This window comes from Primulina eburnea, chromosome 9 (assembly GCF_022965805.1).
Source record: "Primulina eburnea isolate SZY01 chromosome 9, ASM2296580v1, whole genome shotgun sequence".
Classification (NCBI taxonomy): Eukaryota; Viridiplantae; Streptophyta; class Magnoliopsida; order Lamiales; family Gesneriaceae; genus Primulina; species Primulina eburnea.
Genome location: NC_133109.1, coordinates 30,212,249 through 30,237,390, shown reverse-complemented (window position 1 = coordinate 30,237,390; position 25,142 = coordinate 30,212,249). Strand labels below are relative to the sequence as shown.

General features: G+C 29.3%; 1 non-coding gene and 2 pseudogenes across 1 annotated transcript; 1 reads left to right on the top strand and 2 right to left on the bottom strand.

Annotated features, from left to right (window-relative positions):
* Nucleotides 1–1,447: 1,447 nt before the first annotated feature.
* LOC140840882 (putative receptor-like protein kinase At5g39000) lies at nt 1,448–24,233 on the bottom strand (annotated as a pseudogene).
* Nucleotides 5,187–5,998, bottom strand: LOC140840521 (cytokinin riboside 5'-monophosphate phosphoribohydrolase LOG3-like; annotated as a pseudogene).
* Nucleotides 11,499–11,609, top strand: LOC140842197 (small nucleolar RNA R71). Its single transcript, XR_012120329.1, has one exon. It is a non-coding gene; the product is annotated as a small nucleolar RNA R71 (small nucleolar RNA).
* Nucleotides 24,234–25,142: the final 909 nt, after the last annotated feature.

Genomic DNA, 25,142 nt, shown 5'->3' with positions numbered 1-25,142 from the left:
GAGATTTAATAATTTTTTTAGATTTTAAAAGTCTAAATATATTTAATCAAGATTTTTTTTGTATGTTTTATAGAGTATAATGATATTTAAAATAAACTTTTATTAGGTTTTAAAAAGTCAAGTGCTATTCAACATTGACTTTTAAAATTTTTATAAAAGTTTAGATGTATTCAAAATTTCAATAGAATTTTAACAACTTTATAGAATTCAATAACATACAAATATTAAAATTTAAAATATAATTATAAATTGTCAAAAATTGTCTTTGATTGATCCCAAATATTTGAATGGATTTTTAAAACTTATAATTCATACATAAACTCTTTATTTATTTTTCTCTCACATCTCATCATCTCTCTTCTCTTCTCGCCTAATTTCATATATCTCTACCACTTTCTCTAATTTTTGAAATGTATTTCTATATAAATTTTGTTTTTTTTTTCTTTTCAGATGTTTATTTTTTGACTGATTTTTCATTTAATAATTTTTTATTTTAATATCTTATAAAATTTTGAATTTTAAAACTGATTTTGTGATATTTAATTTATGATTTATACTATAAATTTAATATTTGATAATAATAAAAGATGATCCACATAACAATATCTCTTAATTCTTAATAGTTGAATATACTCTCAACAAACATGATAAAAATTAAAATTAAATTAAGATTTTAAGTTATACATAAAGAAATTTTATAATATTATGGATAAAATAATTTGTTTTCTTTGTTGTTTAAAAATATATTATCTTTCTTTATTTTATGACTTTTATTTTTGAAATTCTACATGTTTAAAATTATAAAAAAAATTAATAAAATTATTGCAATATATATAAGGAAATTATAAATTTTCATTGGCTCATAAAATTAAAACAAAGTCATTTTTTATTAAATAAAATTAAATTTTTTACTATCATTTTTATAAAAACTATATATATATAATGAATATGTTATCTATGTCGATTAATTAGTATTTCAAATAAATTAACAAAATGATATGTTATATTTAGATACAAAATTTATAAAATTCTATAAAAAAAAATTATTAATATTGCAAAAAAATCTATATGAATCCACAAAATTTTTTTGTAAATAAATATGTGAGATTCTATATAAGTCAATAAAAACTTATCAAATCCACAAAAATCTATCATTTGAAAAAAAAAAAAATTCATCAAAACAAAATTTAAATTAAATACACTCCACTAACTTTATTTCTCAAAATAAATACGCTAATAGTTAATTTAATCGCAAAAATTCTTATAAAATGGTTAAAAAATAATATTTTTTATTTTATTCATCGATTAGGCCCATCATGGGGTATTTTATTTTTTAACCTCGGTCAACTTATTTTTTAAGAAAATGACCTCCTCAAGTGTATTTGAAAGATGTCATTTTCTTAAAAAAAAAAAAAAAGTAGACTTAAGTTATTTAATCAATTTTCTCTCATTTTCCATATATTTTCCAAAATATATGTATATATGGGTATCTTCGGCGTTCCGCTTCTCTCATATCCACGTGCAAATCTCGACTTCCTTGCAGAGCCCTTAGAACAAGGTACATTTCTGGTCGGTATTGTGGTTGGCATTCAGTGCATAAAAGAGCAATTTGAATGCATGTTTTCGCCTCCTCGCTTGAAAAATCGATCAAGTTCCATGTCTCTAACAGGTCCAACTCTCTCCCTTTTTTCCACAGGTACCACGCCTGCAATATGGTACGTTTTCCTCTCTTCATATGTTTGTGAGTGAAAGCACAGAGATTTAAAACAATATATGTGCTGGCTTATAATTTACTGTATTGGACGTATATGCATGTATTTGGTATCGTCATACTATCAATTTATTCACTACCTTTCTGGAATTAATTCCGTTTCAATGTGTATGACTTACATAAGTAATCAGGTCCCGGTGTTGTTTAGAACATTTAAGTCCAATTAGTATCTCCAGGACCATTACTCCAAAGCTGTAGATGTCTGATGCATATACCTGGTTAGCCTGGTAACCTTCCGGAGGGACATAGTCACTGTACACATAAATTGCAGAAAACAACATTTTATTTGACTAAGTGTTACTACTTAAATAATAATTCATCCAAGTGTAGATTGTCTGCAAGTAATATATTTCGTAAGTACGAGATCGATCCACAGAGAGGTTATTTTGAGTTTAAATTTATTAATTTATAGATTACCAAATGCAAGACTGAAGTTTACAAATTATAAATATTGTCAAGGCTTGAGGATTTATTCTTGGTTTATGTAATATTGTTTAACTAAAAGTGAAACAAAAGAAACTATCATAAATAATGGTTCCAAGAAAATTAAACACACACATAATCTAATATAGTTCCCACTATAGAAAATACCGAATTAACCGATATTTTATATATGGTACCTATGATTATAATTATAACTATATAAATAAATAATTGCATAAATTAAATGTTAAATTAAATCATTATATTTCATTTAGAACAACCGGCAGAGCCACGCTATTGCCTAAATGAAATATATTGATTTAATAAGTTAGTTGCGGTAAAGTAAAAGTTAGTTGCAATAAAGTAAATGTTAGTTGCGGAAAAGTAAAAGTTAGTTGCAAGAAAGTAAATGTTAGATGCGAAAAATAAAAGTTAGTTGCGAAAAAGTAAATGTTAGATTGTTAGATGTTAGTATTAAGTCATAATATTTCATTTAGAACAACCGGCAGAGCCACGCTATCGTCTAAATGAAATATTATGATATTATTATATAAATATACATATATATATATATATATCTATATATATATAATAATAAGTGATGAAATATTTATTGTATCAAAATTAAACAACGAATCAAGATAACCACTTTAATGGTATCAAGCATTTGATGTAAATTGATAACAACAAATAATTCATTTTTATACCTACAATAAAAATAAGTTAGCTAAATGAAAAGAGATAAAGAAATAATATACAAAATATAAACAATCTTACTTCACCAAGAATGCATCCTCTTCACCTTGACATAATAGATTTAGCTTGCCATGAACTTACTTTTGATCAACACTAAAATATCACTCATAGTTGAGAAAATGAAAGAAAATATATTTAAACTTAGAACTTTGATACACACTCACACTATATTTTACAATGAGATAGAATGATTCTCAAGCTAGCACAAGGCCTCTATTTATAGGCCAAATGAGAGAAAGAGTCAAAAATTCTATTAATGCCATGTAGTTGTAATAGTATTCTTTGTCTCCTCAACTCCAATTCCATGTCCCTTCTTTCAATGCCTTGTTCCACGACTTTTCTCACCACTTTGACTCTGATTAAGGCCACAAACATGTGGGGAATTTTGTGTAGATGAGTTTGGCCACTTGATTCACCTCATTTGGATAAATATTGAAATAGTTATGAATTTTTTACTAAATGATGGTCATAGTAAAAGTAAATGTGTCCTCCTTTTGATCTTTGCACAATTTGATCATCTTAATGAGCTTTTTAGGCAATCATGTCTTCTGCAAAGTTGTAAATAACTTCTCAAGGATTCCAACCATGTTTGAGTCACCTCCATTTGAATTTTCTAGCTTGAGTTATCATTATTTTACCAACACGTAAAAAACCTGAAAATAAAACAAATTTAGTAATACATTTAAATATAAACAAACAATACTAAAATAACATAATTTATAATTTTAATGAAACTTAAAATTTTAAAATACAGGTTTTAACATATAATAAATTATTAATTTTAAGTTTCATCACACCCCCACACTATCTTATTACTAGTCCCTTAGTAATAAAATTTATCGGAAAGTCACAACCTAGATTCTTTATTCCTTTTATATATTCAAATACAAACATATTCATTAAAAACAAAATCATATACCGATTTATATATATATATTCGTTTAATATAATAATATATAATTAGATGTGTTTTTATTCTTATTTTCACATAATATATAAAGTAACAATATATATATATAATTTTTAAATTTCTAAAAAAATTTATAATAATATAGTCAAAAAGATAATTCACACCACCCACCATAACATGTATAATATCAAGAATATTATTGTAAAAGCCTCAACTCCATATAATCTTTCAGGTCAAAATGTTTACGGAATAGCTAGTTTTCACTCATGGAGTTGGAATGAATATTAACTCTCATCGAAAAAGGCCAAGTATTAAAGCAGACAATTAATCTAACTAATATTGAAAACAAAATAGGAAAATTTACAAAGAATAAAATCCCCTTTTTTTTCTTTTTTCTTTTTTCTTTTTTTCTTTTTTTGTTATTGTTTTTTTTTTCTTTTTTTTTTTAAATAACGTGACTGCAAAATTTTACAATAACATAAAATTTTCTATCCAAACATTCTACCATAAATATATATATGTATATATATAAACATTTATATAACGGATACATCCGATTTTCTTTGGAACTTATCTAGCACAAACAAATCTTTTTTTTTTTTTTTTTTTTTTTTTTGAGAACATTGATTGATGTTTTTAGAACACATTGATAGTACATCAATCAAATCTAAAAAAATTTACACTGAATAAAGTATTTTGCAGTCCGTTATTTATTTACTTCTTTTTTTTTTTCAATAAATATTTTTTTTTAGGGGATTTATATTCTTGTAATAAACCATTTTTTAATAATCAATAAAAGTTTATTAATTGTTTTCTCATTTCTCACCACTCACTCACAAAAGATATGTGAGTATATATTATACTTTTACAAAAGAATTCTTTCAATTATACATGTTAACAACCATACAAACTATATCTTTTAACTATATTCTCATAAAAATTTTAGAAATTATTTTATTTGAAAACACACACAATTATATACATATATGTAAATAAATAAACACATCTATTATATATTTTATATTAATTGATCAAAATATATATGTATATAAATTGGTACATATGAAAACTAATTTTTCTTGTAGTCTGTAATTTGAATATAATGAATATTAAAATCTAGTGTATTGCGATTTTCCGATAATTATTAACTAATGTGTCTCAGGTGCATTTTACTGACACCTTACTCGACATTGAACTAAAAAGTATTATTATTATTACTACATATTTTTATTTTTTATATAATAAAAAAAACTAAGAAGAGAAGAAGAAGAAGAAGAAGAAGAAATTATTCATACCTTAAAAAAAAACATTAAAAACATACCGTTGAATCGCAAGTTTAGCATCACATGAATTTTCTTTTCTTACTCTTGGATGTTGGCCAATTAAGTTGAGATAAGAATGGATCTGGTTCATGACTAAATCCTTGCAGTAAATCAATAAGTTCACCTTCACTTGTAGCAGAAACTAACATCCTTCGCGAAGCTAATGAAATAAATCCCTGTTCCACAACATCATCAAGAAACGATAACAGTTTATCATAATAATTGTTAACATTTAACAATCCAATTGGCTTATTGTGGATATTTAATTGTGCCCAACAAACAGTATGAAATATTTCTTCCAAAGTACCGAAACCTCCTGGCAGAGCAATGAAAGCATCTGAATGTTCAATCATTTGAGTAATTCGTTCATACATATGTTGTCCACTTGCATTTCTTCTCCTATTGTTGGTCCTGTAAGATTGGCTAAAGTAATCGGAATAATGCCTAAGACTTCACTTCCACCTGCATGCGCAGCTTTTGCAACTTTTCCCATGAGGCCAACTTCACCACCACCATATACCAAATGAATCTTTCTTTTAGCAAGTGTTATTCCAAGCTTTTCTGCTACATCTTCATAAATTGAATCTTTTCCTGCACTAGATCCACAAAATACACAAATATTTTTGATTTTACTTACCGTGGACGTTGACATGTTGAGAAATATGTTTTCTGTAATTGTTAGATCACAGCATATGAATTTATAAACGTAACATGCCAAAAGTCAATATTTGAACAGGAAATTATTATTATTAAAAGAAAATAAAAATGACAAAATTAAAACAAATATATACAGCGTAGTTGTGATTGTGGCTCACATCTTCCTCTGATTTTACGTTCAGTAACGGCTTCAACGCCTTCTACGAGTCGAGGATATGCTTCCCATCCAATTTTCTTATAAATTGGCAAACAAGGTCTTTTAACGTCAGATTCTCATGACGAAATTGTGTAGATTTTTACTTATCTAAATAGATATGCGTTACTACAGTAGGATCTTTGTAAGGCTGATTCCACCGTCCATATTGATATTCCTCCTGTTGAAATTGCCACCATAGTTTAAGAAGTTCATTTTGCACGTACCCACTAGAATGCGTATCAAGAACCTCTAGAAAATTATCCAAAGGCTCTTTACTCAGACCATTCTTAATGAATAAAATTTTATCTTCTCTATTCATTGATGTCATTCCAACATTTTTGCAATTTCCTTTACAAGTCCACCTTGCACATTTATGACATCCACCTATACGTTTAGCTCTTCGCTTTTTGGCATATGTGCTTTTACCAAATCCTGGCATATGTCTTATTATTAATTCACTTGCTTCCCCAACCAATCGGACTTTTGCTTCAATTATCAAACGGATATCATCCGGTATGCCATATAACATCATCAACCTTAGCCGCTCACATCTAGCTTTATAAATTTTTTTCAACGCATTATCAGGTAACAAGCAAAATATTTACGAAGATTCATAATACACACATCCATATTATTATTATTATATATATTTCAATTATTTTGGGAAAACTGAAGAAACCGACTTAAACAGTCACGGAGTACCGTTATCCGCCACTTAACCGGGAAATGAACTAGAATCTGCAAAACAAAATGAAAATATCAAACAGCTATTGTGGATCATATAAAGGCATAAACTCATCATTAAGAATTTCATTTTCTATAAAAGGCTTAAGTCTTTGCCCATTAACTTTAAACACGTCATTATTTTTAGGATTTTCAATATCAACAGCACCATGAGGATAAACAAATTTGACTATAAATGGTCCTGACCACCTCGATCTTAGTTTACCTGGAAATAAATGCAAACGAGAATTATAAAGCAAAACTTTTTGTCCAATTTCAAATGACTTTCTCATAATATTTTTATCATGAAAGGCTTTAGTTTTATCTTTATAAATATTTGAATTTTCATATGCATCATTTCTTAATTCTTCAAGTTCATTTATTTGCAATTTTCTTAATTTAGATGTATCATCTAAATTAGTATTAAATGCTTTAATTGCCCAATAAGCTTTATGTTCTAGTTCAACCGGTAAATGACAATGCTTACCAAAAACTAACCTATATGGTGACATCCCTAATGATGTTTTAAATGCAGTTCTATATGCCCATAATGCATCAGTTAATCTTAAAGACCAATCTTTTCGATTTGGATTAACTGTTTTTTCTAAAATTTGTTTTATTTCTCTATTTGCTAGTTCAACTTGACCATTACTTTGAGGATGATATGGGGTAGAAACTTTATGTGTAATGCCATATTTTCTTAACAAAGAAGAAAATGATTTATTTATAAAATGACTTCCCCCATCACTAATTATTGCTCTAGGTATTCCAAATCGACTAAAAATATTTTCTTTTAAAAATTTTATAACAACTTTATGATCATTAGTTCTACATGCAATCGCTTCAATCCATTTTGAAACATAATCAACAGCGACTAAAATGTACTTATATCCAAAAGATAATGGAAATGGACCCATAAAATCTATCCCCCAACTATCAAATATTTCAATAATTATGATTGGATTTAAAGGCATCATGTTTCGTTTTGAAATTGATCCCATCTTCTGACAATTTTCACAAGATTTGCAAAATAAATGCGTATCTTTGAATAAAGACGGCCAATAAAATCCACATTGTAAGATTTTTGTAGCTGTTTTATTGGATGAAAAATGACCTCCACATGCTTCAGAATGACAAAATTTAATAACATTACTTATTTCATTGTCGGGTATGCATCGTCTAAAAATTTGGTCAGGACAATACTTAAATAAGTAAGGATCATCCCAATAAAATTTTTTAACTTCTATCAAGAATTTATTCTTATCCTGTGAATTCCAATGAGAAGGCATTTTATTTGTCACAAGAAAATTTACAATATTAGCAAACCATGGCATAATAGTAGCATAAAACAACTGATCATCTGGAAAATTTTCATTTATTGGTATTTCATTATGAGATGATTCAGTCATTATTCTAGATAAATGATCGGCTACAACATTTTCTTTTCCTTTTTTATCTTTAATTATAATATCAAATTCTTGTAACAATAAAATCCACCGTATTAATCTTGGCTTAGCATCTTGTTTATTTGATAAATATTTTATGGTAGAATGATCGGTGTAAACAATAGTAGTAGAACCAATTAAATAAGATCGAAACTTATCTAATGCAAATACTACTGAAAGTAATTCTTTTTCAGTAGTTGAATAATTTATTTGGGCACTATTTAAGGTTCTACTAGCATAATAGATTGCATAAGGTTTTCCTTCTTTTCTTTGTCCTAACACAGCTCCTATAGCATAATCACTTGCATCACACATTAATTCAAATGGTAAAGACCAATCTGGAGGTTGTAAAATAGGTGATGTAATTAAAAGATTAATTATTTTTTTAAAAGAATTTTCACATTTTTGAGTCCATTCGAATTGTGTATCTTTTGTTAAAAGATTTGAAATTGGTTTAGATATTATGCTGAAATTTTTTATAAACCTTCTATAAAATCCTGCATGACCCAAGAATGATCGAACTTCTTTGACCGTTTTTGGTGATGTTAAATTAGAAATAACATCAACTTTGGCTTTATCAACTTCAATTCCTTTTTCAGATATCACATGTCCTAAGACAATCCCAGATTTAACCATATAATGACATTTTTCCCAATTTAAAACAAGATTTTTTTCTTCACATCTTTTTAATACTTTTTCTAGATTTTTAAGACAATTTTCAAATGAGTTTCCAAAAACAGTTATATCATCCATAAAAACTTCTACATATTCTTCAATCATATCACTGAAAATACTTAACATGCATCTTTGAAAAGTAGCCGGAGCATTGCATAAACCAAATGGCATTCTTTTAAATGCAAAAGTTCTGAAAGGACAAGTAAAAGTAGTTTTTTCTTGATCTTCTAATGATATAGGTATTTGATAATACCCCGAATACCCATCAAGAAAACAGTAATAAGAATTTCCTGCTACTTTTTCTAAAATTTGATCTAAAAATGGTAGTGGGAAATGATCTTTTCTAGTTGCATCATTTAATTTTCTATAATCAATACACATACGCCAACTAGATGGAATCCTAGTTTGTAATAACTCTCCTTTTTCATTTTTTATAACAGTGATGCCTGACTTTTTAGGTACTACTTGTGTTGGACTTACCCATTTACTATCTGAGATTGGATAGATAATTCCAGCGTCTAATAGTTTTAATACTTCATTCTTAACAACTTCTTTCATATGTGGATTTAACCTTCTTTGCGGTTGTTGATACGTTTTAGCATTTTCTTCCAAGTGAATTTTATGTGTACAAATTAAAGGATTCATACCTTTTATATCTTTCAAAGTCCATCCAATTGCATTTTTATATTTTTTAAGTAATTGAATTAAATCTTCTTCTTGATTTGGTAGAAGAGTGGAAGAAATTACAACAGGAAATGTTTTATTTTGACCAAGAAATACATATTTCAATTCTAATGGTAAAGCTTTTAATTCAAGTTTTATATTATCATCTTCTTTAAAATTATTTTCAGACTCCAAACTTTCTACTGAAAAAACTTCACATTGTTGATTTAAGTTTTCTTCTTGTATATTTTCTTCCACAATTGTTTGAATTTCATTATCATCTTCATTTTCATTTTCATTAATACTTGGTTGTTTACATAAATTAAACACATTAAGTTCTAGAGTCATATTTTCAAAAGACAATTTCATTATTCCATTTCGACAATTAATTAAAGCATTTGAAGTTGCTAGAAATGGTCGTCCCAATATTACTGGAATTTCATTATGTACTTCTATTGGTTGTGTATCCAAAACAATAAAATCTACTGGATATATGAATTTATCAACTTGAACCAACACATCTTCTACAATACCTCTAGGTATTTTGATTGACCTATCCGCCAGTAAAAGAGTAACAGAAGTGGGTTTTAATTCCCCTAAATTAAGTTTTTCATAAACTGAATAAGGAAGTAAATTCACACTTGCTCCCAAATCCAACAAAGCTTTTTTAATTTTATTTTCTCCAATAATACATGAAATTTTTGGACAACCAGGATCTTTATATTTTAAACTAGAATTGTTTTGAAGAATAGAACTTACTTGTTCAGCCAAGAATGCTTTCTTCTTCACATGCAATTTTCTCTTCACAGTACATAAGTCTTTTAAAAATTTTGCATAGGAAGGTACTTGTTTAATAGCATCTAATAATGGAATATTTATCTTTACTTGTTTAAAAACTTCATAGATATCAGAATCACTTTTTTGTTTTTTATAATTTGTTAATGCATGAGGAAATGGTGGAGGTTTATTTGAGTCATTTACTATTTTAGATGATTTATCATTCACCATATTATTCTTAGAATTTAAGGTATCATCATTCTCAAAAGTATCAAGATTATCATCCTTACTCTTTGATTTTAAATGATCATTGTTTTCATTAATATATGGATCATTAACTATTTTACCACTTCTAAGGCTAATAACAGATTTTATTTGATCAATTTTTTCATTTTTTAATTCTTGATTTTGATTTTTAGGATTAGGTTGAGGTTGAGATGAAAATTTTCCTTTTTCATGAATATTAAGTGCAGATGCAAATTTCGCAAGAGTTTATTTCAAATCATTCATAGATTGACTGTTTTGAATATTGATAGACTCTTGCTTTTGGATAAATGCATGAATTACATCTTCAAAGTTTTTTCTTGGAGGTGTAACATAAGGAATATAACCTTGATGATTTTGGTTATTTTGAAAATATTGTTGTGACGGTTGTGCATTATTATCATTCCTCCAACTAAAATTAGGATGATTTTTCCATCCCGGATTATATGATTGTGAAAAAGGATCTAGTATTGTTTTTTTATAATTGTTAACATAATTTGCTTGTTCATGGAGACATTCTTTAAATGAAGGTAATGTTGGACAATCTTTTGTAGCATGATCATGTGTATCACATATATGACAAACAATTTCTTGAATACTTTTTAATTGACCACTCTTTTTCATTTCTAATGACTCAATTTTTCTTGCTAAAGATGCAAGTTTAGCTTGAATATCTACATCATCTTTGAGATTATAGATATCACCCCCATTTGTTGAATTATTGTTTTTAGTTGTTGGTGGTTCTATTGTACCTATATTATCCCAATTTTGAGCATTTTCTGCTAATGAATCCAAATATTCCATAGCTTCATTTGGGTTTTTATCTTCAAAAGTTCCATTACACATGAATTCTATCATTTGCCTATCTTTAGGTATAAGACCTTCATAAAAGTGAGAAACTATTCTCCATGTTTCAAAACCATGATGTGGGCATGTATTAAGTAATTCTTTATATCTATCCCAACATTGATAAAATGTTTCTCCTTGTTTTTGAGAAAAAGTTGTAATTTGTCTTTTAAAAGAGTTTGTTCTATGGGAAGGGAAAAACTTTTTGAGAAATTGTTGTTGCATTTCTTCCCATGATCTTATTGAACTTGATCTTAAATTTTGTAGCCATGTTTTAGCTTTATCTTTTAAAGAAAAAGGGAAAAGCTTTAATCGAACTATATCCATGCTACAATTTTGATCATTATAAGTGTTACAAACTTCCTCAAATTCTCTTAGATGCAAATATGGATTTTCAGAATCTAAGCCATGAAAATTTGGTAAAAGTTGAATAATTTGAGGTTTAAAGTTGAAATTTGATGCGTCAGGAGGAAAAACTAAACAAGATGGGGCACTAGTTCTAATAGGGTTCATATGGTGCCTAAGTGTTCTTAATTGATCATGTTCTTGATTATTATTATTATTATTATTATTATCATTATCTTGATTATTTGAATTATCATCCATGTTTAAATTATTTTCAGATACTCGAATAAGTCTACCACTTTTTTTTCGACTCCAAACACTCATACAAGTAAAAACACACAATACTTATAAATAAAACATAAATAACAAATATAAACTTAATTTATACCTCCCCGGCAACGGCGCCAAAAACTTGTTACTACTTAAATAATAATTCATCCAAGTGTAGATTGTCTGCAAGTAATATATTTCGTAAGTACGAGATCGATCCACAGAGAGGTTATTTTGAGTTTAAATTTATTAATTTATAGATTACCAAATGCAAGACTGAAGTTTACAAATTATAAATATTGTCAAGGCTTGAGGATTTATTCTTGGTTTATGTAATATTGTTTAACTAAAAGTGAAACAAAAGAAACTACCATAAATAATGGTTCCAAGAAAATTAAACACACACATAATCTAATATAGTTCCCACTATAGAAAATACCGAATTAACCGATATTTTATATATGGTACCTATGATTATAATTATAACTATATAAATAAATAATTGCATAAATTAAATGTTAAATTAAATCATTATATTTCATTTAGAACAACCGGCAGAGCCACGCTATTGCCTAAATGAAATATATTGATTTAATAAGTTAGTTGCGGTAAAGTAAAAGTTAGTTGCAATAAAGTAAATGTTAGTTGCGGAAAAGTAAAAGTTAGTTGCAAGAAAGTAAATGTTAGATGCGAAAAATAAAAGTTAGTTGCGAAAAAGTAAATGTTAGATTGTTAGATGTTAGTATTAAGTCATAATATTTCATTTAGAACAACCGGCAGAGCCACGCTATCGCCTAAATGAAATATTATGATATTATTATATAAATATACATATATATATATATATATCTATATATATATAATAATAAGTGATGAAATATTTATTGTATCAAAATTAAACAACGAATCAAGATAACCACTTTAATGGCATCAAGCATTTGATGTAAATTGATAACAACAAATAATTCATTTTTATACCTACAATAAAAATAAGTTAGCTAAATGAAAAGAGATAAAGAAATAATATACAAAATATAAACAATCTTACTTCACCAAGAATGCATCCTCTTCACCTTGACATAATAGATTTAGCTTGCCATGAACTTACTTTTGATCAACACTAAAATATCACTCATAGTTGAGAAAATGAAAGAAAATATATTTAAACTTAGAACTTTGATACACACTCACACTATATTTTACAATGAGATAGAATGATTCTCAAGCTAGCACAAGGCCTCTATTTATAGGCCAAATGAGAGAAAGAGTCAAAAATTCTATTAATGCCATGTAGTTGTAATAGTATTCTTTGTCTCCTCAACTCCAATTCCATGTCCCTTCTTTCAATGCCTTGTTCCACGACTTTTCTCACCACTTTGACTCTGATTAAGGCCACAAACATGTGGGGAATTTTGTGTAGATGAGTTTGGCCACTTGATTCACCTCATTTGGATAAATATTGAAATAGTTATGAATTTTTTACTAAATGATGGTCATAGTAAAAGTAAATGTGTCCTCCTTTTGATCTTTGCACAATTTGATCATCTTAATGAGCTTTTTAGGCAATCATGTCTTCTGCAAAGTTGTAAATAACTTCTCAAGGATTCCAACCATGTTTGAGTCACCTCCATTTGAATTTTCTAGCTTGAGTTATCATTATTTTACCAACACGTAAAAAACCTGAAAATAAAACAAATTTAGTAATACATTTAAATATAAACAAACAATACTAAAATAACATAATTTATAATTTTAATGAAACTTAAAATTTTAAAATACAGGTTTTAACATATAATAAATTATTAATTTTAAGTTTCATCACTAAGAGAGTAAAGAATATTGTACTAGAAAGGATCTTGTAACTCACCTTGTGCTGATTACGGTATTGGTTATAGTTTTACAGTAGTCAAATGCTATTTTAGGATTCATGTCAATGTCCAAAAAAATATTGCAAGGTTCAAGATTGCAGTAGATTGCTCTCAAGTCTGGATTTTCATGAAGACGGCAAACTCCTCCAGCAATCCCAATGATGAGTTTGAAGTACAGAGTCCAAGGAAGCCGCTCACGTCTTACTATTCGTGAGAGCAAGGTAATTAAAGTCATATATGTATCATGAAATGCAATTTTGAATTTCTGCACGTTATTCATCTATCTAGCAAGAATTATGTGAAAAAGTTGGGAAAAAATAGCAAATGATTCTGAGTTACTTACCAAATAAAATATCATCAAGTCTTGTGTTTTCCATGAACTCGTACACAAGTATCATCTCTTCTCCATGAATGAAGTTCCCTAATAGTTTCATGATGTTTGGATGCTCATATTTGGATAGATGGTAAATCTCAAGATTCGACAGCTGACGCCCAGACCAAGAACATTCAGTCCGTTTAACCGCAACTACCTGAGTTGTATGTAACACAGCCTATGCGAAACAAGAACAAAGTACCTTAATACAAGGATGAAGAGGGTGAACTTTAACTCAATAGAGATTAAATTAATATATATATATATATATATATATATATATATATATATATATATATATATATATATATATATATATTAATTTACCACATTTTATGGTTATGGTTTTTTGTTTTTGACTTTCTTCTCTTATCTTTTTTTCATTATAATATTAATTGTGTCATATTTCATTCTATCTCATTTTAAAAAAAAATTATTTCACTCTATATACATATAAGTGTGTGAATTTTTCCAATTACAAATGAATGCGAGAGAAATAAAGTTGAGTTATATTCATAATGAAATGACCCATTATAAAGTATATAGATTTTTTTAAAAAACTTTGAAAAATTATATATATGAAAGACCCATAATAATTAAAACTAATTAACCACATTTTATGGTTATGATTGTGTACTTTGACTTTCCACCTTTATCTTTTTTTTATTATAATATTTAATTATGTCATATTTTATTCTATTTCATTTTTAAAAAATTATTTCATTATATATGCATATAAATGTGTGGATTTTCCAGTTGTAAACGAGCGTAGGAGAAATACAGTTGAGTTATATTCATAATTAAATGACCCATTATAAAGTATATAGATTTTTAAAAAAACTTCGAAAAATTATATAAATGAAGGATCCATGATAACCTATAAAAGTGTAGATCATTGTCTTTAAATATTTTATCTTTTTAATTTTCTCTTTACATCATATTTTATTATTTTAATGCAAATTTGTAATTATATTTTTAGTACAGTTTTTAATTAAGTAATAAATTATAGTATCACAAGAAAAAATATGAAAAAATTAATTATATATGCAATAAGTAGAATAACATGATAAGTATATAATAATATAATATGAAATTTAATACTAACCTATTTTTTAGTTTTCTAACTAAGAATTGAAAATAAAGAGTTTAATAAATTATTTAGGAGAATTTTTATCAACAATCATGTGTGTTAATATATTAATAATATCATAAAATATGAATATCTTAGAAGAATTAAAATAGTTGAGCTATAATAAGAAATTTAAGGATTTTCATAACACTTTAAAAAAAAATTATATATCAAACAAATTTATACATTCAATAAACAAAATTTGGTAGTATTTGAAACATCTGCTAAGAATATTTAAGATTTAGGTAATAAGGGTCTAAAGATAAACTCGACCATGGTTTTCAAGAACACTGAAACCAAAATCAGAACTAAAATTTTTCTTGACTTCAGTTTCAAAATCCGCTCTCATAATATATAAATTTAAGGCATAATTGTTAAACACTTAATTTTATCGTCTCACATATTGTATAACTATTTTATTTAATATTCAATATTACGACCTATTTGATATTAAAAAATAAATCATAAAAAACAAATAGTTTGAATGTCCAATGTACATACATATATAAGTACTAAACACATACAAATACATTTATATATATATATATATATATATATATATATAAATAATAATGTTGATATAAAATAAATTATCTATGATATAGAATTCTAAAAACAAAAGATAAAAAGCTTTGTAAGAAGAAAATATTTTTAAATTATATATTATGAGTTATAGTTTATTATCAATATTATTATTTCATTAGTTTTGATATTGTTTTGATGAGACACGAAAGTTATTTTCTACTATAAAAAATAATATATGACATAACATTTATAATAGATATAAATTATAATGATCATTGATTAACATCTGTCAAAGTATTAGAGCTTTTATTTATGATATTTTAATATCTTTATTTATTTATTTATTTTGAAATCAAACTAACTAATTCAACAAATACAAAAAATAGCTTTTTTATGCAAGTTTATTTCTTTGGTTATATTTCAAATTTTTAAGTGAAAATCGTACCGGTAGTTTAAAATTTATATTTAATAATTATTGTATGAGTTTATTAGATTTTATTTGATATTTACCATTTAATCTTATTTAAATGTGTATTTCATTACATACGTTGATTTATTTATTATTTTAAAATTATATTTAACAAGAAATTAATTATCATCGATGTAATTTATAAAAGATCGATTCTGATATAAAATTAATTATCTATGATATAAAATTCTAAAAACAAAAGGTAAAAAAATCATGTAGGTGTTTAAATATTATTTAGATGGAATATTATGAGTTGTATTTTACTATCAATATTATTATTTCATTAGTTTTGATGTTGTTTTCATGAGTTAGTCACGATATTTAAATTGATAATTGTTTATCGTTAGGGTGTTTAATTTATGTAAATTATGATTTATGCATTGATAAAGTCCATAATTTGAGTGATTTTTAGTTTATTATATGCCTTATACGTGGTGTTTGGATATATATTTTGTAAAAATTTGTTTCGGTTCATTTGATTCTATATATTATACTAATTATAATTTATTATATAACATAAAATTAATATTTTGAGTTTTAATTTGGCGAAAAATTCGAAAGTAAATTATATAGGCAAAAACTTATGTGAGACGGTCTCATGGGTCAAATTTGTGAAACAGATCTCTTATTTGGGTCATCCATGTAAAGTATAATTTTTTATGCTTAGAGTATTACTTTTTATTGTGAATATGGGTAGGGTTGACCCGTCTCACAAATTAGTACCCGTGAGACGGTCTCACATGAGACTCACTCAATTATATAAGTTCTTAATTAATTTATTTGTCTAATATAACAAGAGATTAAACTCAAATAAATAATAAAATGATTTAAATTACTTTTTTAGAAAATCAATTTTTTTATTTTTATCGTATAATTGGTATTTACGTGCATCGCACGTGATTCATGCTAATAGTCTTGAGAAGTCACCTTGTAAAAAGTACCTCCTCGCCCTTTGCCCATAATGTTTGAATCAGAGAATCCAATGGTGGCAACTTGAATTGCTTCCCAATAAAACTCACTCAGTTTGAGCTCTGTTGCACAATCTTCTACAAGACCATCCCGCCTCTCATTAAAGAGTTCACTTCGTTCTATGGATTGCGCGGTCGAGAAGTTAGTTCGCAATAGCTTAATTTATTCATATGGCATATGTGGGGCCCTAATTGTCAGGAATAAAGCCATGCCCCCAAACTCCAAAGGAAGAAGTAAGAAAATCATAAATGTATATCCAAAGTAAAACCTTTGTATAAACAGGGCCATCATTTTCCTTGGTTGAAGTATGAAATTGTAGAACCCGTAAATTGGACTGCGTATACGCCATGCATAATTCCTAGCATTTAAATCAAAATGATTTTTTTTGCATGAGTACTTAAATTTTTTTCTTTAAATTTAATTATTTTATGCAGCAGTTTAATTGTTACATTTTCAGTTAAATAAGTGAGGCCGGACTGGAGATGGAGTGGAGATAAGTTAATAAAGACTTATTTAAGAAGTGGTAATTTAGCATGTTAGTATATATATTTTAAAAAAGTTGGCATGCATGCAAGTTATTAAATTTCTTTGGTATTTTATTTAATTGTTTCTAAAGCATTAAATGTATGTTTATTTCATTAATTTATGTTTAATTATTTTTATGCATTTTAGGCATAATTCATGCATGATAGGATTTAATTCATGAAATTCATTCATTAGAATTTCTAGATGCATTTCACGTTCAAACGAGGATCGGAGACCGGAGAATTATCAGGAAAATTATTTTATTATACGATTTATTTTATAAATTAAGTTAAGGTATTTTTAAGGGTATTTCTCAAAAATGGGATTTTATTTGGGGTATTTTTACCCGCAGGACTTTATTTTTAACGGTACGCAAATTTTATCCAATCGGGAGACTTTTTAATGGTTGGGATAATATTTTCAAAATATTTTCAACACGAAATATTTTACGGGAGTGTGTTTGGATTTAATAGACCTAATTTTAAGTCTATTGGGCCTAATTCTCTTTTAATCTTTTAATTAAACAATTTAGGCCCATAAACTAATTTGTTATCTATATAATTAAGCCCTTAAGCACCATTAACCCTAAACCTAAATTTTTGCACCCACACACCAGCCGACACCCTCTTTCAGCACCCCTTGTCCTCGGTTTCAGAAAACAGCAAGCTGAAGGTTTCGTTTTATTTCATTTAAACGTGCAAAGAAAACTTCTTCCGGATTCCATTGCAACGTTCTTGTTCTTCAATCACCAAGGCACGCTTTTACTCTTTTTCTGCATCATTCACGTTATACTACTGATGTACATGTATTTATGCATTAAAACTTTCGATCCAGCAACTATACATGAGGATGTATCGGTTATGCTTTGTTTCATGCATTTCCACAATTACTACTCACGTTTTCTAAATTGTGGCGCAAGGGCTGCGAGTGCTGGTTGTCTAGGGGATGAGCAAGGTGATGAGATGTTGTTCTGGGGTTAGAGATTACAGCAGCTTGTGGTAGGATGAAAAACCGAGGAGTTGAGCGTGTTTAGGGGTCTTGGGAGGTTTAGCGAGAAGCTGGAATCTCCAGCGTGCAGAGGACTAGTTGCGTGGGTTCAGTGGGAACAAGGACACCCTAGGATGGTTCGAGGAGGGTCTCAGCTTAGCCGGTTAGGTGCTAGTCTTCCTGGTCGTGTGCTAGGATCGACATTTGCAAGCCAAGGGAAGAGGGTCTTCGGTTGCCATGGTGTAAGCGATGTTTCTGTGGTTAATTTGAACGGCAGCTTTATGCTTCGGTTGAGTTTTATTTAGGAGGTTCATGAAGGGCTTAATTAGTCATAAAGGCTGATATGTGGTGGTAGGAGAGTGGAGCCATGTGTTGTAAGGGGTGGAGCCATGTGTGGTAAGGTGAGTTAGGTAAGTGACCGAGAAATTTTTTTAGGCTGTAGGTTTAAGCCGTGTGTTATGGCGCTGATGACATGGTTTCAGAATCATTTTTAGTGTTTGTTAGGAATGATAAATAATTGGGAAAATTTCGGATGAGTTTCGAGTCGATTCGGGTTAAAACCGAGACCCGATCTAAGTTTTTAAAACGAATAGATTAAGTTGATTTTTGGGCTCGAATTTACGTCTAAGAATATTTTAAATATGTTTTGGATTATTATAACGAGTTTGGTAAGCTTCGGGTCAATTTTAGAGGTCCAAGGGTAAAATGGTAATTTTTGGATTCCAGGGGCAAAACGGTCATTTTGCACCCGGGGTGAGATTTTCGTCCTAGCAGCGCCCTGAGCACAAATCATAATTTTTTTTTAAATGTTCATGCATCACGTTTACGATTTTTATGCTATTATAATAATTATGGTGCATGCTTAATTTAAAGGAATTAAGTGAGAAAGTGAAGAGCACTCCGTCTCCGCCGCGCCGCGTCGTTATTTTGTTTGTTTTCAGTCAAAACAAACCAAGGCATGTTTATATCCTCTTTTACTCTGCAATCAAGTCATATAGGTATTTTTAATATCGCAAGTACATGATTTTAAAGCAAGAAAATCGAAGTGGTTCATATTTAATTATGCGATTTAATTATATTACGTGCAAATACAAATTTTGAGATTTATGCGATATGGCTTGTGGTCACGTTACTATCAGTATTAAATCCGGTCCCCAGTATCGGTCCGGTCACCAGTTACCGGTTATTTCAGTTGTTTTACCCAGTACTGTGGCAGTAGTCTGATCAGACGCAAATCCGATCCCCAGTATCGGTCCGGTCCCCAGTATCGGTCAGCTCAGTTCAGTTCAGTTCAGGGACCACTTGCATAGACCATAATCTCACCAGAAAATTTATTACAAATTATTTCAGTACAGCGCTCCAAGGAGCAATTATTTTTACCATGCGTTTTTCAGTTCAGCTATGCACGTATTATAATTGCTCAGGACATGATATTTTATCCCATGCAAATTTTATTGTAGTATTTACTTGCTATTTACGATATATGCATGTTGAGTCTTTAGACTCACTAGACTTGATTGTTGCAGGTACTGATGATGTTGGGACCGAGGGCGGGGACCAGTGAGCTAGCTTGGGTCGGCGGTAGTGGCACCCGAGGACCTCAGTTCAGCATTTGCAAATTTTATTTTTAATGCTCAAACATTTTATCGCTTGTTGAATTATTTTAAATTGTTACTTTGCAAATATTTACTTCCGCTGCTATTTTTAAACAGTAAACATTATTTAACGGTTTATTTTATGAATTTGATACTTCATTTAGTTTAAAAGAAAATTTTTAATTTTTCCGCAAATTTTCAAGCACGAATTTTCGGGCCATTAAAGAAATATTAGAAAATGGATAGTTAGGCAGCAAAGTCGTTCTACAATTAGTTTGAAACTTAATTACTTCTATCTAGTAATAGGTTACATAGTATAGCAATCATAAAACACATTTCAAAAATGTCAAAAGTTTTGATTTCTGAATCCATAATAAACGTTTTTCTCATATTTTTTCATAATATATATTGCATGTGATGAACAAGTTTGCAAAACTAAAAGTATTATTTATACCAAATGGTTCGAAAAATTCCTTTAGTTACTCTATTGCTAACCAATATGCTATCTAACTGTTTAGCCTTCTAGATAAGGCTGGATATAAACAGTTATTTACGCCATCATCATAGAGCTTTCCCTTATGTTCTACTAGGTATATATATAAAAAAATTGACTTTGAAGTAAAAAAATATGCTACAACCAACTCACAATCAACTCGACAGTTATGAAGTTGGTATAATTTTTTGAAGTAAAAAAATATGCTACAACCAACTCACAATCAACTCGACAGTTCTTAACACTCCATGGGATATAAAAAGCAAATGGGAGATCCAAAGAATTTGCTGCTGCTGCTGTTTTATTGTTTCTTTTAGTGCCAATCTAGGCCCATATCAGTGTTAGTTATGAAGTTGGTATAATTTCTTGGTTACAAACGTTGTTCACGAATTTGATTGTAAACTTTTCTCTAGGTCTGTCAGCTACACATATGTTTAGGAGTCTTGCTCAGATACATCAGAAAACCACACATGGTTTGGATAAAAGAGCATAAATTTGATGATTGATTGATTAGATAAAATCATCATAATGATATATGTCGATCTTTAATGTGTTTAGAACCTTTTATTAGTTCTTAGGAAAATATGTACGAAAATGTTTCTCGAAGTTATTATGGCTGCATGATTACCTGATGTTGATTCTGTAAAGAACAAAGACTTTGGCTTCTCCTGTAGGTGAAGTGCGAACACAAGTTGTAATACAACTTTAGCCATTGATGGCCGTTTCTTTGGTTCATCATCTAAACAACTTTCAGCAACTCTCACAAATGCCTTCAAGCTATCTGGTAAGATTTCGCCCTTGATATTTGAACTAATAATCTTTTCAATATCTCCTTTACTAATGTTTTCTCGAGCCCATGTGGCTAGACTACGCTGATCTTCTTCAAGCCTAGGATCTAAAGCCGGTCTCCGACACAATACTTCTAACAAGACCACACCAAAGCCATATACGTCACTTTTCCTTGTCAGTTGACGAGTTCTAATATAATATGGGTCGAAGTACCCATGTGTTCCCTTAACATTTGTGCTAACATGGCTTTGTGACTCGGAAATGTTTTCAGGTTTGGCCAAACCAAAATCTGAAACCTTAGCTACAAAATTTTTGTCCAACAGGATGTTTGAAGTTTTTACATCTCGATGTATGATTCCATGACCTGTGTGGAGATGATCTAGTCCCCGGCCAGCTCCAATGCAGATTTTAAGGCATTGGTTCCAGGAGAGAGGAGAAGAATGATTGTCAGCCTACGGCTTGTTTGAAGAGGTGATCCCCAAGTGTTCCTTGGATCATATACTCATAAACAAGAATCATCTCCTGTTGTTCATTGCAGTAGCCAATTAGTGAGACAAGATTAACATGTCGCAGCTCAGAAAGTGTCTCAATTTCTGTCCAGAATTCACGTGCTCCTTGATCGGAGCTGTACTTTAATCTCTTTATGGCGACAGTATCTTGTCCGTTGTTAATAATCCCCTTGTAGACTTTACCAAATCCACCATTTCCAATAACCAATGTATGGTTGAAGTTTTGGGTGGCTGCTTCAATCTCAGCCAGTGAAAAACAGCGGCATAGCCTTCTTGCCCTGGCTGATGGCTTTTTTTCCTCGTCCCAAAGTTGCTGCAACATATAAACAACAATGTTTACTATAGTGATTATAGTTACACTTGCAGTCGCAATTATATTTCGGTCCCCACAAACTTGAAGTAACTTTTGTATAGTAGGGAATGGTGACCATCGTGCTGGTGGCTGTGGATTCGGGCCTGCAAGACTGTTGTCCAAGTTACTCAACTTTATTATTTCAAATCCTTTAAAGGGTCCATTCCTATCCATCAGTTCATCAGTTGACTCTATGGAAATCAATAAACTGTGTTTGCCATCCTGTTTTCTTCCTTGTATCGTGGCCATGTAGTCCCCATATTGCAGGAACTCATTGTCGTACATTTTTTCAACCAAATGAATATCATAGTCTACTCTGATTTCATTAATGGCCATTTTGAAAATCACTTGGCCTTCTTTTGCGTTCTTGAGTCCAAACTCACAGTAATGAATCCTTACCAAGTATCTGAATCCCACGTCAACAGCTATTTTCCAAGTAATATTATTGAGCTTGTTTATTTTACGCTCGGGAATGGATGTCCTCATCATAAACATGTTAGAAAAATCATCACTCGGTTTCACAATCTGCCGGTGGATTATTTCAAGAGCGGTATGATTATGATTATAGACGTGGGACAGAGACTTAAGACCAACCATTTGAACTCCACCACGAAAGTAAGAAAGATGCATAGGGATAGATATGATCTCAATACCATTGATGAAAGCATACGTACCATCTTGTGGTTGAATACTTTGATCAGGATAGAAAATGATATCTAATCGTTGGTTTTCTTCTATGTTTATGCAGAATTCTTTTGCAAAAGATTTCCCCTTCCCACCTAGAGCATCAGCAGTTAGTGAAGCACTAAAGTTGCTAAGCAGAGTGAAAGGACCAGCTTCAACGGTGAATAAATCCTTGAACCCTTTAAACCCTCTGTATAAAACTGGATTAAAGTGAAGGCGAACAAACTTGGGACCTGGATGGATATGAAATGTGTATGAGAACTGAGATCTTGAAATCCTCGCTGCCTTGTACTGAGCTTGATCAGCTGATAGTATTGATCCACCGGCGACACTTGAGCTTGTCGATGAGCCCTTTATCTGCACCGATGCAGATATTTTTCCGTATTTATCTCCAATCCATTCCCTGCCATCAACCGCTGCAAAATTTTCAGTTGAGCCGCAATTTATAAGAATGCCACCCGTGAGTTGTTCGTGATCATGAAATGCAGCTGTGATTATCGTAAAGAAACCGATAACAAATGGAGCTGATAAAATTTCGAAGAAATCCATGTCAACCAAGGGGAAGGATACTTTGTCTTGTGGTGTTTGCTCAGTTCTTGTCTTACTTTCCAAGCGTTGACATTTTTTTTGTTATATCATATCTGCAGATTGATAAGCAAGAGATGACTTATTTTGTTGTCAAGTCTTTTTTTAGTGGCATTCTCTTCTCTGTTTTGGAATATAAATGCTTAACATGTTCTTCATTAAAAATACTCTGGTCATGGTTCAAAAAGTCAACCTTCATTCACTTCATGAGACCAGCCAACTGACTAAAAATTTATTTATTACTTTGTAAAAATGTATACATTTCATAGATATATCAGAAATTTATTATTTTATGGCATGTTTTCATAAAATGTGTAGGTCGCCACCAACCCTTGAATGATTCTCATATATGATGTACAAATACTCGTAAAACTTGTTATATGCCACTTCGAATTGCAGCTATGATTGTTGTAAAAATATTTGTATAGTTTAAAATATCATTGTTATCATCGTATATATTATTTTTTATTGTGAATATTGGTAGAATTGACCGTCTCACATATACCGTCTTCTTTCAATAAAACCTAATTGGATGTGACTTCTTTTATCATTACTTAAGTATATAACACCTAGTCAATGGAGATGGAGACTTAGCCCACCGATCTCACCTCAGGCCAGAATAGCTGACACTCCCCCAAATTTGTACTTTACAAAAAAATACCTAGACAATGCTTATATGGTGGAGGTTGTAATAAATTTAATAAATATTTCTGACAAATATGGACTGTAAGTAATCCACGGCTAGAGTTGGACAACCAAATAAAAAAAGTATATTCCAAAAAAGTTACACGTGCTTCAAGTTACGCCATTATTTATTTTCCTTTCTAGAAGGACAGCAGTACCAAAATGGTACAAAAACATTGTCCCTGCCGATGATTTATAGGTTAGTTTTCTAATGTGAATATATTATTATTATTATTATTATTATTATTATTATTAGAAGGATTAATAATTAATTGTATACAAACGAAATATTTATGAGACGGTTCTGTTGATCAATTTTGTAAATATAGATAGAGTTGACAGATATTATAAAAGACTCATTCTATATTTTTTTGTTGTTCAATTCTTGAAACTAAAAACAAACATTACTCTCATTTTAGATCGTCGAAGAATTAATTTTTTTTAAAAAAATATTCTATTTATTATATATTATATTTCATTATTCCATATTTCAGTTTAGTACGTGGTTTACGATTATCGTATGACTCATATTTAAATTTAATCATTTTAAATTGAAGTATTTT